This window comes from Sander lucioperca, chromosome 5 (genome assembly GCF_008315115.2).
Source record: "Sander lucioperca isolate FBNREF2018 chromosome 5, SLUC_FBN_1.2, whole genome shotgun sequence".
In the NCBI taxonomy this organism is placed as follows: Eukaryota; Metazoa; Chordata; class Actinopteri; order Perciformes; family Percidae; genus Sander; species Sander lucioperca.
Window position 1 is genome coordinate 43,719,453 of NC_050177.1, and position 14,708 is coordinate 43,734,160.

A 14,708-nucleotide genomic window follows, 5' to 3' on the forward strand; every position below is an offset into this window, starting at 1 on the left:
TTAGAGGCTACAGAAGCAACGCTGCATGTCCCGCTAGTAAACACCAATAACACGTTACACTTGGCAGTTGGTAACGTTAGCTAGTAGCTGGATTAAACACGGTTTAAATGCTGACAGCTAAACATTGTAGTGTGACTGTATTTCACTGTAGAGGTTTCCAACAGCAGGATGTACAACAGTCTGCCGCTAAAGCTATGAGCTAAACGACACAAACTAGCACTTGGTCACTGCTGTCGTCGGAAAAACAACACGGACTGGACTAAAGGTTGCGTTTACTTAAAAACTGGTAAACCTCGTAGTGCATTCATAGTTATTGTAAAATACCCTTTTCTCATCTGTTTTTCCTCTTTTAACAGCAATTTACTGGTGAAAGTAGTAATTATTGTTATTACATTTTTAATAATCATTTAAATTCCCCCCTTTTTTGTGCTGATCCGAAAATTGATCCGTTCCGTGACTCAGAAACGTGATCCGATCCGTGAGTTCTGTTATCCATTGCACCCCTATTTGAGAGGCATGGTGAATTATATTGCAAGCCATTATCTCATTGTTTCATTATTAAAATGTGTGGTATAGTTACATAAGAAATTAACTGCTCCAAATAAAGTTTAAAACATGGCAACCGTATTGTCAATTTCAGCAAGGCCAAGGCAGCAACCAGTTAAAAAAGTTAGTGTTAAGCACAGTGATGGCCAACTGACTGTGGCTGTAAGCCCCATGTCTTCCCCAGTTACCTAACCCACTTTGTAAAACTGGTGTGTGAAACATAGTGCTCTTTTTTTCCAATACAGAACTATTTAAATTTCAAATCAAACAAAGTTGTATACACCAGCAACAGAAAAACTCCTGTGCCAAAGTGCTACAAAGAAGCAAGAAACAAAAGTAGGCTACATTTGACAAATCATACCAATGGGAACTCTAAATCACTGCAAGTTAGTTTATTTGTTTTTATTACCCCACTTTTACACACAGCATACTGCTATTGAGTAGAGGTCGACCGACATGGGTTTTCTCTGGCCGATGCCGATCTTTAGAAATCAGATGATCTGATCTATAACTACATGTATTAAAAATACGTCCAAAACAGCAGGCATTACGGCACTAGGGGACAGCTTTGATATACCAGACGTATAAGATTTCACAGAACTATATATTATATCCAAACAAGCCTTAGTGATAAAGTTGAAGATTTTTTTTTTTTTTTTTTAATATATTAAAAAAAAGCACTTAGCGGTCTGCCATTTCCCTCTGGAAACAGACGGTTTCCCCCAGAGTGGCGAGGACCTGTAGCCTATTTGGACCGGGATGGCACGGTTCCGGCGCGTTGCCCTACTGGACCCAATTCGGTACATAGATCCAAGAGCTCAGCTTTAGGGAATCTAAATCGGCATATTAGCCAGTCATCGTCATGGTTCCTGAAGTCTCTTTTCTCTCCTGATTCTTCCATTGGGGGTTAGTCCTCCTGCAGGGCCAGCAGTGCCATCATGCAGCATTACGCATGGGTTCACCGCAGTATATGTTTACAACAATTTGTGATTGTTAACACCTTGCCAACACAGCATCAACTAGTGGATATCCCCCACCCCGAGATACAATTTGAAGACGAAAGAAAGTGTAATAGGCAAACACACTTTTCTTCATGCAGGTTTTGTCACGAACAGTATTAAAGTTCGGACTGATAACGAGGACATTAAGTGTAACGATTGCGCAAGAGCTTAACGACTGTATTTCCAGACTTTGACATTTGATGATATATGCACAGTTTTAAAGAGAGATATTTAGTTATTTACACTGTGTTCTGCTGTTATCAAATGCTAGGGTATTTGATGCTATCCTGTAATCCATGCAGTCGGGCCGTCTCATCCTCCTGCGCTCCGTAGCGGACAATGTGACGGTGAGACAGCGCCGATTAAACATTAAGAACACATTTTTATTAAAGATTTGAGGTGGATTTTACAAGGTGTTTATGGAACAAGTATCACTAAGTACAATAACACTGCTGGATTTAATCTTCATGGTAACGTGGATGATATGGAGTGAAAAAATGTGCGCGAGGTAGAGGTCGACCGATTCATCGGCACCGATAGTTGATTGGTGGAACTATCGTTATCGGCAAAAATCCATACTGATAGTTTTTCCTGGTTGCGTCCGTTGCTGGAGCGGCTGAGAAGCGTGCGCTGTCATTCATTACACAGTACGCGAGAGCTGAGAAGGGTCTGCTGGCATCATGCATTACAGAGGCGAAATAAAAACTATCACTGATGCCTCGTGTTGTTTATTTTCGACACGTGTTACTGCACGCTGCATGGAGAGCACATGGTGTGCGGAGAAGGCTGACATCAGATGCGCGTTTAAAGCATCGACAGCAAAAAGGTATGTATACAGTACATTTTGTCATATCATTATAAAGTTATTAATTTGTTGAATAGACGCTGCATTAGTAGAGAAAGAACAGCACAACAGTATGTTTGTTTTCGAGGCTGAGATGACGCTAAACATTAGTAGTAGGCTAACGTACCTCAAACGGTTCAGAGACTTACTGATTGCTGTAGCTAAAAGCTAACGAGTTAGCCGTCACGGGGGTGTATTTGGTGTCTTTCTAGCCTTTACAGGTGATTTTCTATCCAGCCTGGAACTTGTGCCTTTTTTTGGGGTTGTTGAGCATTAAATCCAAACCGTTACATCCAAGAATTATCCACTTGATGTCCATAATTCATCACGTTTTCAGTCATTTCTGCCGCTAACTCCGTGCTACCCATAGACAGTAGGTGTTACCGACAAGGGAATCTCCCATGATGCCTTTGTTTATGTTTTCAACCAATGGGAAGGCAGGTCCGTCACACATTATGCCTTATATGGGCATCCAAGCAAGAACAAAGAGTATAGTGGGAAAGATAGATTCCTCCAGGTCAGAGATCGTCTGTTACCGTTCTAAACCGTTCTACAGAGAAGAATGGCGTCACTGTTTTGAGATTTGGCATACATTTGGGCATTTTTTGAAGAAATGTAAATAGTTTGTCCTTTATATGAATTATAATGCTCAATATGTTTATTTTTGCACTGGATGACTCCAAATATGTAGGAGAACTGTTTTAGACAACACACATGCTTGTGTAGCATTGCTGTGGGTGTAATATCAATAAATATGACATTATTATTTTGATTATTGGCAAAAGCGTCTGGACTTTTTTTTGAAACAATGTATGTATTTTGTCAACTGTATAAGTTATAAATACTATCGGTCGATTAATCCGTTATCGGCAAATACGGCCCAACCTAGCTATCGGTAAAATCCACTATCGGTCGACCTCTAGCGCGAGGCATATCAATACTTGAAAATATTAAAGTTGAAGTTTTTCCCCATTTACTTTCTGCAGTCTGACTTCAGTTCACCACCTCACCATCTGCGTCGCCAATTCTTATTTTATCTCCAAAATGTGCGTACGCATGGGTCAGAGTTTGCGTGGAGGACCTCACATTCTCCCGTCAAGTTTGTTTTTTATAAATCACAACCTTTGCGTGGGAAGTGGCGTACGCACATTTTCAGCCCCGTTTTGTGCGTACGCCACGTTTATAAATGAGACCCCAGACTCTGATAAATGATATTCGGGGAGCTTCCACAGCGGTGTGGCCGCGGTGTTTTGTACGGTGTTATTAGTACAGTTAATCCCAAGGCAAGAATACCAGCAATATGCTACTACTAACGGTAGCGTCTGAGCCTGAAGTGACTGTGCGAGACACACTGCGCAAGAATTCACGAGGGGAGGGGCTGGAGGCAGCTGGTCTGGGTAAGCTGTAAAAAATGTCGCATATTCATGTTTTTAACACTAGGCTGCCCGCAGATGCCTATTAATCGGCTTGATATACTGGCATATTGGCCGGTGACGATTATGTAAAAAAAGGCCAAAAATAAATAAATAAATAAATAAAAAATCGGCCTCTACTATTGAGGTTAGAAATTCTAGCATAATCTACTGCTATGTTGAGTACATTTAGTGAAAACATTATAAGCATAGCCACTGTCTAGGGATCGACCGATATGGATTTCTTTAGTGCCGATACAGATTATATTTCATCAGCCTTAGCCGATGACCGATACGGGCTGCCGATTTTCTTGAACCAATATTTGGAGCAGATACTGCTTTTGCTCCCTCAATTTACATCATAAAAATGTAAACCCTGTCACACTGGATTTGTTTTCGGAATCTGCTCTGCCATTTCTTTAAAAATAAACAAAAACACAGCTCAGTGTCACTTCTGCAATCATCTTACATTCATATCACCCAAATTATGTGTGCAATGTGCATGGATGGGTGCACTGCATATGGTTAACTGTGCAAGGGTAAAAGGCTTTCATCAACATCTACAACACAGCCTTGATGATGCATTGCTTGCTGACATATTATAAGACAGATATAATCAGGTCATCACAAGATGTCCTTTGTCAACACATTTAAATAATTTAAGAAAACAATAAACCTGAAAAGTAGCCATTGAAATAAAGTGCTTGATTTGTAATTGAAGACTGCCATGGTGCTGGAAGGGAGGGGCAGTGCATGGTCTGCATGTGAACTGCAGCGTCTCCAGCAACACAGAGCTGCCTGTGGACGCCTGTCTGTAAATAATGCCGGGAAAAAACTATCGGCGAACGCAGAAGCCGCGTATCGGCAAACGTAAATATCGGCCCGATATATCGGCCAGCCTGTAAAATCGGTCTATCACTTCCACTGTCAAAACTAGTTTTCATTCACAGGAGTTAGTAGCTCAATTAGCACATAATGCAGAGCTTCAGTGTACCAGTATAGAAACATGTGGGTGGAAGCTTCTTCCAGGAGGAGCGCTTTACACCACATCCTTCTCAGATGTGAAAGAAACAACTAAGTAACTTGTGAGGTATTTATCTCTCTCTTCACTTCTGTCCTTTACCTGCCTGATGAGCTGGGTGAGAATCCAATCTTCAGCACGCATCACTCACCCAGCAGCGACAGGCAACACTAGCTGGCATGTGAAGTAACCTATTCTGTATAATCATGCACGCCATGCCTATTGGAGGAAAACGTTGATTAGGATTTACTTCAAACGCGTAAGCATGTATTGTGCTGAAAAGGTCTCATGTCCTATCTATCAATACTGACAGTCGGAAGCCAGTGGCAACATGCTACAATTAGAGACATGCCGGTAATGGGCAGTTATAGTTTAGCACAGTCTAACCCAAGATCTCTTCAAGTCAAAAGAGCCCACAAAATGACCCATCAGATACTGGCTGGCACAACTGAGGCCAAATGGGAAATGTTACTACTTTACATGAGGTCCCTGCTGTTCAATCAACCTTAACATCAGCACAGGCCAATGAAAACAATTTGCTTTGTTTCTCCCCACATCACAGTAACAGAAGCAATACAATACAGTATTTACCACTGGTACCAAAGTGCAGCTGCGGCTCTAAGAACAATTATTCTCAACCAGTGACACTCATCCAAAATCATTTAAAAATGGCCTTCAAGAGCAACTAAACATCAGTGGCAATGATTTAAAAGAGCATTTCAATTTAGTGTGAGCCACGCATGTGATTAGATTCTATTACACAGTGCAAACACAAGGGCACCGCTGGCCTTTTAAAATGACCCGCTGTCCCGTAAAGCCCAGGCGTGGCATTGCTCAGCACCGGATTGCACTTAATGGGATTTCACAACATTAACATTCTACTGAGTCAGCATCAGGAACACTGGCTACAGTGCCCCTCTGAAACAGCCTTGTTGTGTGTGTGTGTGTGTGTGTGTGTGTGTGTGTGTGTGTGTGTGTGTGTGTGTGTGTGTGTGTGTGTGGAGTGACTGGGTACAGAGTGTGGTAGGGGTGGATAATTATCAGACATGCTTTGACTGCAGTGGAATCCCCCTAAGAGATAACTAAGCTATAGTAGATCCACTGAGAGACACATCAAAGAATATGTATATTTGGAGGAAAACATCTCCTGACATGATGCAGCAGATACTCATGAGCATAGCTGGAAATAGTGGAATGGTCGAGCTGAAGATATTATCTGGTTGATTGATTAGTTAATGGACAGAAAATGATCTATTTTAATAACCGATTAAGCAAAAAAGAGAAGCTATATGCTACCTTAATTAGGGTGTACCATCATATTAGCAAGGTCAGATTCTGTGATAAAAAAGTACAGCTTCCTAGTGCTACAAACTTGACGAACAAGTGTTGTTAATAATGGATCTCACGTCCAGAGCCAAAGAAGCAGAACACGCAGAAACCCAGTTTTTGGACTGGGTTTTGGACAACTGTGCACACTCCGCAGATTTTCTTTTATCGTTTATCCCAGATGACAAACCTCCAAATAGAAAAGGTTTTCCTCGTCTCCACCTACGTGATCAACACCTTAATCTCAGTCGGTGAGGAGCAGCAGGATTAGCCATTGTGATTTGGACAAAGACTGATGTCAGTGGCACATTTATAGTCATTTGCATAGTAATTTATGGGAGGAGGCAAGGCAGGGTCAGTGGCTCGTTCATGTGTGCTCTATTTCACGTTGACTGTGATGTATAAAAGGAAAGGTGAGCAGGACCTGGCGTACGCCCAGTTTTATACATGTGAATAGTTCTGTGCGTAGGTACTTTTCAAGTTTTGGGCATACGCCATCTTCTGGTATGAAAGCTGCGCAGTCTTTTATACACAAGGCTAATGTTAATGTTACAGTCCACCACAATCAGCCAGACACCACCCGTCCTTGCATTCCCCTTCAACACATGTACATAGCAGACCCTTAAGCTTGATTTATGGTTCGGCGGAGGCTCCATGCAGAGCTTTCACCATAGTCTACGTAAGTTGCCTGAAGTTTATACTTGTGCGTTGGTGTGTGCATCGATCTCTTTAAAGTGGCATTTTCAGGTTCATAATTGTAATTTGAGATTGTATCAGAATAGGTTTAATTTTCAAAACCCACCATATTTTTTGTTGTACTGCACATTGCTGCAGCTCCTCTTTTCACCCTGTGTTCAGGTCTCCGTTTTAGCTACAGAGTGAGACCTCTCAACTTCTGTAAGATCTTTGTTGGCAGTCGCACACGCGCAGTAGCTAGCTAAGGATTACATGAGCTAGCTAGGTGTTTCTCCAACTTCGGCCTGTACAAGGCAGGATTAGCCGGGAGACTTCTTCTAAACGAGGGCACACTTCCAACTTTGTGTGGAATACCTGCAGAACAGGGACATGCAAGTAGTTTTATACAATTTATTTTGTAGATTAGGGTGAATTTGTGTGTGTTGTAGCAGTGTTTTGCCATTGAGAACGAGCATGCTAACGGATAGCCCCCTAGCCCCCTCGTTTCGGCTAGTTACGTAGAAAGCCGTGCAGATTTTGAACAGCTCACCCGGAGACTGAAGGCAGGACACATTCAGAAACCCGTATCTCACTCAAAACAGCATGGATGTTTGTTTTTTTTCAAAGTTTGTATGCGTGTGGAAGCACCAGAGACACAAAATAACACCCCAAATCCCAGAAAAAGGGATTTTTTTCATAATATGGGCACTTTAAGAGAATAGCAGGGCCAGCGTGTGTGGAGAGTGAGAGGCAAAGCGAGTGAGAGAGTGACGCGATTAGCTTTGGAGCGAGTACTGACTCTAGGTGCATGGTGAGAGAAACAGTGTCTCCCCTGTGCTTTCTGACCACAGTGGGAAATCTGTAGCAGGAAAGGTTAACCCTCTCCTAGATTTCATGTTGTTTATGGAGAAGGAGAACCAGGAAATGCAACGCTACCAAGCCAGGGCCGAGCGACGTGCGTCGCCACAACGTGTAGTTACATTTTTCGAGAGGTTACGTGAGGCTTTGGCGTAGATTCATGTCTTCACGTACCTACTCTACGTACGTAGCCACAGTGTAGATTCTACACAGGAGTATAAATCACACTTAATACTGCCACTTAGGCAACTGGTCAGTAAGATAGTATAGACTAGGCCAAGAGTGACCAATGCCCTTTTATTTGCTTCCTGCTAGACTCTAGCACTCTAACTCTGGTAGACCCTCCCATAACAAGGAGGTCAACTGATGTCACAGTGCTCATAGGGTCGGACCCCAGATGGCAGGATATACGAGTGGAGGGTTCAATAGTTCCTCTATGGGAGCATGGCTTTCAACAGTATAAGGAAGCTAATTAACATCCAATTTGTCATGCTTACTATGATGGAGTTGTCCTGGAGACATTGCACATGTTAAAATACTTCGCGTTTTGTTTACTGCACAAACCACAACTGAAAACGAGACCAACAACTACAACATTGGGCCTATAGCTACCACATCAGCCAGCTATGTTCTCCATCTCACCATCTGCTGTGGTCCACCCACACAAATCTCTCATAACACTATCTGGACAGTGGTCTGCCAATGCACAGGAGGGCAAGGCAGATGGTGTGGTTACAGGCAAAGCATTTAGCCTTTAAATAGCAGGCACACTTCAAATCAAATGGGCACTGTCTGAAGTCAAATACTCTACTTCCTATTGCTTCTAGGGCAATAGGGTGGCTTCTTTGCTCACCTGGAATAATGTATGCATTTGCTTAAAAGAAACCGCCCGTGCTTAGTTTAAAACTCCACAAAATATAAGCAACTTAAAATGCTGGCAACAGAATCATGCTTCTTTTTTTCACTTCCCACACACACACAAGAGAAAATAATTCGGGGAGCAACAGTAATTTTACGCATGAACAGGGCATAAAATAGAGTTCCTTAAAAAAGCAGCTAACGTTAACTGGTTTGCAACAGCAAACATTGCCTCACGTGAACCGTGCACTGTTGAATGGAGAAAAACAGCGAGCCAAAATCTCCATTCAAAGTCTGGCAGTTTGGTATCTATACATTATCTAACGTTATAGCTACACGTTGTAAACAATTAAAAACACAAATGAGCAGATTTAATGTGTCATAAGGTCTTTTTTCGGTGCATGAATGACTTCCAAACAAGCAATTCAGAACTGTATTTGAGGCTTTTTTTTTTTTTTTTTTTTTTTAAATTGACTCGTCATACCTATTGCACCAGTGCCAGACAGTAACGTTAACGTAACGTTAGGTTTAATGCGTGACAAAACAATTCAACAAGTTAAATTGTTTATATAAATAAAATAAGCGATCAGTTTTATAGCGACATTATGTATGGACACCAACTAGTCAGCTAATATCTAACGATTAACGTTAGTTCCTCTTCGTGGGTTTGCTTGGCAAGGAGAAATGAAGCACAAATGAACACAATATAGCCTAGAGTTTGGAAAAAGCTCTGTTCTCCTGGCAGCGTGCGAAGGGAATGTATCAGCGACATCGTTGCCTCAGAACAAAAAACAAGAGAGAAGTTTGAAACAGGACTTTTCTGCTTTTCGCAATGTAACTTAAAGCGACAACACAACAGTCACGATTCTTTGTTGTTTTACGGAAGAGGAAAACAAATAAACTTACCGTCGGTACCTTCCAACCAGCGTATCCAAGGCAAGACCGTTTCGAGAAAGGCGACCCCAAACCTCTCACGACGCCAAGTTTTCCTCTATCCTGAGCCAAACCAACCAGTCAGACTTACGACGCAGAGTGACATTTAACAGTTAGGGGAAGTGTTTAAAGTAAAGCAAAACCTGCTTCTACGAAGTAGAGATTTGTCCACGTTGACGAAGTGAAAGGACGTTTTACATGCAACGGGCGGCTTTCTTTGTTCCTGCAGCGGTGCAGCCTGTTCCGTGGATAGTTATCACCGTTCATGTGTCTCTGACAACCGCTGATTGGCTAGAGGCTCGGGATCAAGAAAAGGTGACTCGTATCAAGTTAGCCAGCATAACAACACGTTTTCCGACTACGACGTCCATAAAGAAACATTTTGTAAACACGCATTTTTTTTAAATTTTGTCTTTTTGGATCTAATATGCATTTAGCGAATTCACATAGCGCGTTGGTGTGTTAATGTTGCTGAACGTTATTTTACTCCAAAATGAGGCTAATCTCATGCTTTTATTTTGTATGTAAACTTCCGGTTCAGTTTTAGCTTTTATGAAACTTGACGCAGGGTGGAGGCCACTTCATGCCTTACATAGTTGTATTCTGAGCATAATCACGATCTGTCTGCTGCCGTTTGTTGTTTATTTTTTTGCGCTTAAAGTGTAACGTTAGGCTATTTCGATTCTACTATACACACTGATTCTATTATTATATTTTTCATGTTAAATTAAAGTATGAAAAATAAAAATAGCCTAACCATAGAAATAGAATGAACATTCATACTTGACCATGTCTTTTATTAATGTGCATACTTTTTTTTGATCTTGACTTTTGAATATAATAACCTACATGTTCAATGGAATAGTACTTTTAAACTGTCATTAAGTGAAATCAGCTGGCTTTATGGATTAGCAAACTTGGGGTAAGCAAGCTTATTTCCCTGCATCTAATTCCATTTACCACAAAAACATCTAAACCAACTCATGACTATGAGATTAACACTGGAGTTGTTTGGACTCAAGTGTGGTTAGTGCTCAGTGACCCCACAGTGAAATGTACACAGTCCAGTCGTGCAGTTGTATACCAAGTCTTATCTAACAGAATGTTGATCTGATGAACATCTAGTATTTTAAGTCTCAATATTAATTCCCTTTCCTTTGACCCAGTCCAATTACGAGACACATCTATTTGTATCACACACCTGTAACAGTATCATCAACATCAGATTTAATAAAGAGCAAGAAGGCTCAGTCAGTAATAAAGGCCTGGATGAAATTAGGCTCATTGTGAAAACTAGACCATCGGCTCCCTGAGCAGCTGTCCTCAAACCAATTCCAAAGAGAACCAGAGAATTGGAGTTGATGGGTTTAGCGCAGCAAGAATCATTTGCCGAAAGTTAGATGAGTACTGTAGATCAATACAACTCTCAGGCCTGTCCATTAAATATAATGCTTGAGAAAGGTGAAAAAAATGTTTTATTGAATACAAAAAAACTGAAGTGTAAAAACAACAAGTTGTAGTTTAATGAGATGTTATGTGTCAGACATTTCCAACTAAACGTGACTCAGAGCTACCATGCTCCCTGTGTGTGTGTGTGTGTGTGTGCGTGCGTGCATGCATGCAGTGGATTTGGTGTTGTGTAAGAGCAAGCTTTGTGCATGTCTATAGTTTGTGAATGAGGCTGTGGGAGTACAAGATGTGTGTCTGCCCGTCTGCCTGCTTTTCAGTGCCTGATTCAGAGAAAGCTGCCCTGGCCATAGCTCGCACTGAATCCTCCCCAAGTCCTCCGACAGACACTTTGCATCAGATGTTTTCATTCCAATAGCCTTTCATTATGTTGTCTGCCTCAGTAACCCCCCGCATCTACCCTTCTCGTTCCCCGTCTCTTTCTCCCTCTATTTCCCTGGCTGTCTGTCTCTATCCAGTCCTCGTGTCATGTCTTCATTCTGTGGGTCTCTCTCTCTCCGGGCTGCTTGTGGAGCCGGTCATAATTGGGTGGTGAACTGACAGTTAAACAATGTCACTGAATCACCATGAGGATTACTGTTTGTTAGGAAATAAAGGGGAGGATTTTGTCTCTTCTTGGCTGAACTTCCCTTTACTTTGCCTCCCATATGTAGGTGATTTGTGTATGTGTGTGTGCCACAAAGTTATGTCCCTTAATTCATCCGAGCCAGTGTGCTTCCCACAGCCAACTACAGTGGGTGGAGGGTTCAAACAAAGCCAAAGTTAAATGTATTTTACGGATGCATTTGAATTCAAATTTTAGTCCAAGGTCACCAGACTGACTCAAAAATGTTCACACTTTCTGTGTCTGATTGTGATCAAGATTGCATTATGTGTAGAGAATGTACAATTTCTCCTCTTATTTCTTAACTGTATGACCACATACCTTCAAGCCTCAGCTGTACTCTTAAGATCAATATGTTGGCATGGTCACTGTTTGCATGCTGACGTCATCAAGCCCAAAGCACTGCTGTGCCTGTATGATGCATTCGTGGAAGATGGGCAGGTTCCATTTTGGAGCCCAGCTGCTCACGAATCCAAGCTACCGACTGTTTCACCCTCAGCCATGCAGCAGACAGACAGCCATGCGCTGCACAGACTGCTCTGGCTCGGTCTAGTTCATGTGTTCAGCCACTCAGTGACTCCCTTGCAGAAAACTGTCTCTATACACCACGGAGAGCCTCCAATTACTGGCTGAACTATTTGGTTAGGTCTCTAACTGTAGCCTAGATAGAGCCATAACTGAAAGTTCCCATTGTGAGAGATAAAAGATGCGTATCGACAAACATTTTTTTTCTAATTCTTCATAAAAGTATTCTTTATGTGTCACAAAGTGTACTTCTCAGTTTTATGTTCTGTGACTCTGAAGGGAGTGTTTTGAAGCAAGTCTATGTAGTGTTTGAAAGAAGAAACAAATGCATTGTTCCTCTTTTAGATGAAAAGTCAACTTCATAAGCAATAAATCACACTCTTACTCAATTCGATACACTCAGGGGTGTTGTTGCTCCAGCTTTACTTGGTCTGGTATGACCACTAATGTTAGCAAACGTTTACGTAAATATTGCTGTGTAACTATATTATGAAGTCAGCTCACTGACTTTGTGACTCTCCTCCCTTTACTGCTCATACAGTAGCTTTTAGCATTTAGAAATATCCCTTTATTGTCATCCGTTTAATCCATTTAACGTGTCCCTTGTTATTTAACTTAAAAAAAATAAAAAATAAAAGACTGTGTTATGAACTAGAGTGCAGCTCGGGTCGCATATTTCTGTCGTAATCGATCCGAGCCCGACACAGTAAATGTAAGTAAAAGCACTGAGTTTGTGTTACATGAATATTTACCACCTTAACTTGTCCATGTGAAGTGTTAATGCGTTGTCAAGTATAACCTGCATAACAACCCCCAGCACTGAACAAGAATAGCCCAACAAAGACAGTAGGTCCATCATTTGTATTTATTTTACACTATACTGGCACTAAAAAGAATTTGAAGCACCCTGTCAACAGGCCGAACCCGAACATGATTTGTAAATATTTGTCTGAACCCGGCCTGACTCGTCAGGACTTGATTATTAACTTGGGTGTTAACTTTAAAAGACGTAGGGAGGTTCTACCGGAAGACGCTACTAAATTGCATTAGTGTAAATGTAGCATTCAGTGTTTTTGGAGCTTGACCCATATAGGGACTAAAATCAGGATATCTCTGCGCCTCTGCTGCTTCAGTTTTGATCACTTATTTTTTTTATCTGTCTCTGTTGTGTCCCAATGAGAGTGTCTTGCTTAATAGTTGGAGTACTCAAAAGCCAGAAGATGAAAAACTTTCGATAAAAAAGAAAAGAACTTTAATCTTTACGCATAACTCAAATAAAAATTAGTGACCAGATTTCTTTTTTTTTCAGGATTAGGTCAGGCAACAGAAAACACCCAACACAGAGCCAAAAGCCTGTCAAAGGAAATGAAAAACAGCATTTTTCTGTCTCTTTCTCTGCCCTCCTTTCCCTTCCACTCCAGTTCAGAGGGAAACAAGGTGCCAGTCATAACACTCTACTGGCTCCATGCTGTCGTTTCACAGTGTGTCCTTAATAGTCCTTTTAAAAGTGAGGCTCAACCAACACCCCATGGCACTTTGTATTATTCCAAGAACACTGGTGTTGCTGGCAGATTGTGGAGCATGTTTTGGGAACACACTCCTCCCTTTCAGTCTGACAAAATAAATATGTGTGGTGTCTGACTCAGGCTGGTCCTTCTGGAGCTAATGTGATGCTATGCTGTTGTTCATGCCAGGACATGAGCTATGAATTAGGTAAGTGTGTTTTTCAGCTGAGGATATGGCATAATTTATCTGGCATCTTTTTGTCATGCATTCTCTATTTTGCAATCAGTTTATGTTCTGCTTTAGTTTGCAGAATTCACATGTAGCTGCATGCCTCATTTCATGTCACAAGTGTGTCTGAGGAGCAGAATGGCTTTTGTTTTCCTCTCTCGCTCCCATCTTTTGGCGTGAGGAATGAGGCAGCAGCAGGCTGTCATCTATCAGTATCTGCTCCAATGAGCTTATGGTGTGCCAGAGGCTGGAGCTTAGCAGGTCAACACTACCACCCGGTGGTTGAAAAGATACTAACATGTAGCAGCTGTACATCAAATGTATTGTTTACAGCAGGGATATTCAACTTGGGGTCCAGGACCCATAGGGGGTCCTCAGAGTCAATGCAGGAGGCCCCACAAATTAGTCTTAATTTTTGAAGTTGGTTAAAAAATGTAAAAGTCTTAACATGAATCTAACATATTATTAGCAAATATAAATCCCCACTGATGATAGGCTTACTGGCCTATAGGTAAGCTAGTCACTAAGATACACAGATACAGTTCATCCTAGGATTCACTATGCCACATATGTTTTAACGTTAAAACATGATTTATAAAATAATGACAACAATTATTAGGCTATTTTACTAGCTTAGTATTCTATGCAAAAAAGGGTTTGTACTGTATAAAGGTTTTGGGCAGCCCTACATGTTATTGCAGGCCCAGTTTAATATGCAACTTCATTTTATACAATATATGTAGTAGGGGGTCCCTGCTCTCTTTCAATTAAGGGGTCCTTAAAAAACATTGAAGACCCCTGGTTTAAAGCACTAAGTAACAGAGTTGGATGTTCTCAGTAAGAGTTCCTGACACTTAATTATACTTGCACTTTCCATTTTATTGGCTTTTTGTTTTTACAAAAA

General features: G+C 41.4%; 1 protein-coding gene across 4 annotated transcripts in view; it reads right to left on the reverse strand.

Moving 5' to 3' along the window:
• LOC116038924 (SPRY domain-containing SOCS box protein 4) overlaps positions 1-9,785 on the reverse strand; it is a 47,236-nt gene extending 37,451 nt beyond the window's left edge. For 2 of the 4 annotated variants that reach the window (XM_031283638.2, XM_036001449.1), the window contains exon 1: positions 9,448-9,781. The gene's annotated coding sequence lies outside the window, so the exon portion shown is untranslated. Of the gene's footprint in view, positions 1-9,447 lie in introns of all 4 variants that reach the window. The other 2 variants (XM_031283642.2, XM_036001451.1) reach the window with 2 other exon arrangements.
• Between the last annotated feature and the right edge of the window lie 4,923 nt (positions 9,786-14,708).